Source organism: Eretmochelys imbricata, chromosome 2, assembly GCF_965152235.1.
Source record: "Eretmochelys imbricata isolate rEreImb1 chromosome 2, rEreImb1.hap1, whole genome shotgun sequence".
Taxonomy (NCBI): domain Eukaryota; kingdom Metazoa; phylum Chordata; order Testudines; family Cheloniidae; genus Eretmochelys; species Eretmochelys imbricata.
Genome location: NC_135573.1, coordinates 208,940,800 through 208,944,685, shown reverse-complemented (window position 1 = coordinate 208,944,685; position 3,886 = coordinate 208,940,800).

The following is a 3,886-nucleotide window of genomic DNA, read 5'->3' as shown; positions in this document are numbered from 1 at the left end:
CCTGAGATACATCAATGATATTTTCATCCTCTAGTCTGGACAGATGACCTAAACTCCCTCATAGATTTCCACTACAACTTCAACCACCACTACCACCCATCTATTAAACTCTCTCTAGAACATTCCGACAACAGCATCAACTTCCTGGACACCATGATCAGCTTCAATAATGGAACCCTACAGACAATTTTATACACAAGAAATCCATGTATCACCACACCTACCTTCTTAGATCCAGTAATCACCCCAAACACACCAAGAAATCTGTTCTCTACAGCCAGGGACACACGATACCATAGAATATACTCCAAGGAGAAGGTCTGGGATATACAGCTTAACACACTCAAAACCACCTTCACCAAACAAGGCTACTCCACCAGAGAAGTAAATCGCACCATGGAATGGGCCACCCAAATACCCCCAAAGAATCTTCTTCGGCACAGAAATAAAACCAGCTCCGACCATACGCCCCTAGTCGTCATCTACCACGCCACACTGGAATCCATATGGGGCATTATCAGACTACAACCCATGCTCACTTGGGACACCATCCTGAAATAAATCTTTCATAAGCCCCCACTTTTGGCCTTCAAACAACCCCCCCAGCTTCTCCAAGTTCATCATCACAAGCAAGCTGCCCACTGACCAGGATGCACCAACTCAAAGTAGCACCAGACCCACCCAGAAAAACAGATGCAAAACCTGCAGATGTATCTCCACTGCTACAATGGTCAACATCCCCCACAACACATCTTTCAAAATCCATGGGTCCTACACTTGCCTGTCATAACATGTGGTGTACCTCATCCAGTGCACTAAATGCCCCAGTAGCAACTATGTGGGTGAAACAAGACAATCACTACACTCTCGAATGAACTCACACTGAATAATGATAAAAGACAAAACCACCACATCATCTTTATATCTGACCTATTACTCCTCATCCTCAAAGAAAATCTGCACAATACTTTCAACAGACAAGTCTGGGAGCTTAAATTCATAACTTTGCTAGACACTAAAAATCATGGACTGAAAAATGACCCTGGATTTATGGTTTATTACAATAATCTGCAACCCACTCTCCTGCTGGTAATAGCTTATCTAAAGTGATCACTCTCCTTATATCATACTCTCCTAGGATATCACACACATTGTAAGGAGAGGTTTCAGAGTAACAGCCGTGTTAGTCTGTATTCGCAAAAAGAAAAGGAGTACTTGTGGCACCTTAGAGACTAACGAATTTATTTGAGCATGAGCTTTGTAAGGAGAGTGATCACTTTACATAAGCTATTACCAGCAGGAGAGTGGGGTGGGGGGAGGTATTTTTTCATGCTTTGTGTGTATAAAAAGATCTTCTACACTTTCCACAGGATGCATCCGATGAAGTGAGCTGTAGCTCACGAAAGCTTATGCTCAAATAAATTGGTTAGTCTCTAAGGTGCCACAAGTACTCCTTTTCTTTTTGCGAATACAGACTAACACGGCTGTTACTCTGAAACCTATTATTATTTAGGTTAGTCTTTCTATCTACTCAATTGGACTCAGTGCTCAGTCTAGAACAGTCATCTCCAAAGTAGGGGGTGCGCAAGACCAACCCTGGGGGTGCGTGGCAGGAGGAGCGCCACTGAAGGAGCGCTGCCGGCATGGTTTGATTTGATTCTTTGGTGGCACGCTGGCGGCAGCTCGGCTCTCCCTGCTCTGTCTTCGGCGGCACGCCAGCGGCAGCTCTTCTTCTTCTTCTTTCTTTTTTTTTTTTTGCTTCCCTAGAGCTGGCCCTGGGGGTGCCCGATCCAAAAAGTTTGGAGACCACTGGTCTAGAAGATACCATCAGAGATGCTTAGTTTTGCAGTTCTCAAACTGTGGATTTGTGTCTCCAGAGGTAACATGCTTGTTAACAAAGGCCACATCTGCAGAAGCACAAGAAACAACAAGCAGAAGCATGATTGTTAGTGCACTACCTGCATCAAATCATTATAGTAAAATACATCTCTTTCTGGGACAGGAATGGGCTCAAGATGAGGCAAAGGGTCTAGGTGATTTTTTTAATGGGATCACTGCAAGCAACTAGGGACGAAAATTGTAAATTCTGCCACCATTTTCCACAGGCAGGGGTCATTGAAGCCAATATCTCACTCCTGAGCGTAACCAAGGTTGCAAGGGTGCATCTCCTGCATCCAGGCAGTTTCAGACTCAGTCCCTATGCTGCTTGCTTATGTGCTGTTTTGGTCCCTGCACAAGTGATTGCCGATTGGCACAGGAAAGTTTCCTACAACGGGGAAGGAAAAAAGTAGCTCTGCAAAGGAACCTTTGGCAGAGGATTGGCAAGTACCTTCAAGAAAGTTTTCTGGAGATCTTTCTGGAGGAGTCCCATGAAATCTCAGTGTGTATTAACACACTATTCCACCCCACTGCATAGTTGCACAGGGGAATGACAAGCTCATGCAAACACAACAAGTCTTGTACATTTCTATCTCTTAACCCACTTCTAGCATATAATAAAGCAAAGGACAGCTCTATTTCATAGAGCCCAGCAGGATCAATTCAAAAAGATCACTTACCTCCTCTCTGCAACATACACGTCAGAGACAGAGTGCTGGGACTGGCTTGAACCCTCCTTGGTCGAGAAGAGGTCCTGGCTTGCCATGGTACTAGATGAGACTGTTGCTTGTCTGATCTTGTCCTCCAACTCAACCTCCTTGTCCACCACTTTGTCCTTGGGGTTGAGTCTGCTCTCTCCCCTCCCCTCCCGAAGTATTCACAGGGCTCTTCGCGGTGGAGGTGGGATCGCTGCCGAGGATGGCGTCCAGCTCCTTATAGAAGCAGCAGGTCTTCAGCACAGCACCAGAGCAACAGTTTGACTCCCTTGCCTTCTGGTACGCCTACCTCTGCTCCTTGATCTTCTCATGGCACTGATGCATGTCCCGTTTGTAGCCCTTATCCAAGAGGCCATAAGAAATCTGCCCATAAGTATCGAAGTTCCTACTGGAGTGGAGCTGGGACTGCACAGCCTCCTCTCTCCACAGAGCCAGCAGATCCAACAATTCAGATGTGCTCCAAGCGGGAGAGCATTTGCTGTATGGCTGGCTGGGAAGATGCGATGTGAGCTGTCCACAGGGAGCAAACAGAAAGTGGAATTTCAAAAATTCGTGGGCCTTTAAAGGAGAGAGGGGCAGAAGCCTGTGTTCCTGGGCGCGGGGCAGCAGAGTTCAGAGGGGTTAGGATGGACACCTCCTAGAGACCATTTACAGGGACATAACTAAGTGCAGTGTCTACCACTGACACTCTGTCAATATAACTTTGCTGCAAAAAGCTCTACCCCTCTGACGAAGGTGGTTCTGTTATGTTGGCATAGCCGGGGAGTTCCATGGGCGGGAGGAGCCTTCCAGTGTGTACACCTCCACCGTTTTGTCCACGGAAGCTGATGGTTGTCCATACAACTCTGTAAGGTAGCTAAGCCCCTAGTGCGGCCCTGGCCTTATACCAGTATAAAGGCAATGAAAGCCTTGTCTGCACTAGAAACCTCTCGCTGGCAAAGCTACACACCCCTGTGGCTATATCACCAGCCCTTCTACCCCGCTGATTCCTCTCCCGCCGCAGAAAGACCAGGGGGATAAAACTGCCCCGGGGGGCGGGCTGGACTGAGGCACCGGCCGCGCTGGGGGGATACTGCGGAGACTGGGCGGGCGCAGTCGGCCAGTCCCTGCTGGAGACCCGTTGAACCGGCGCCGGCCGAGCAACGGCCCAGCCGCGCGAAGGGCGGGGGCAAGCGCTCGTCTCCCGCCGGAGCCGCCTTCCCCCTCGGCTGGGAGGGCGGCGCTTCGGAGCGGGCAGCCGGCGCTGCGAGGCGCTCCCCCCGTCCCGCCCCGGGCCTGGGAGACCGGCGCGG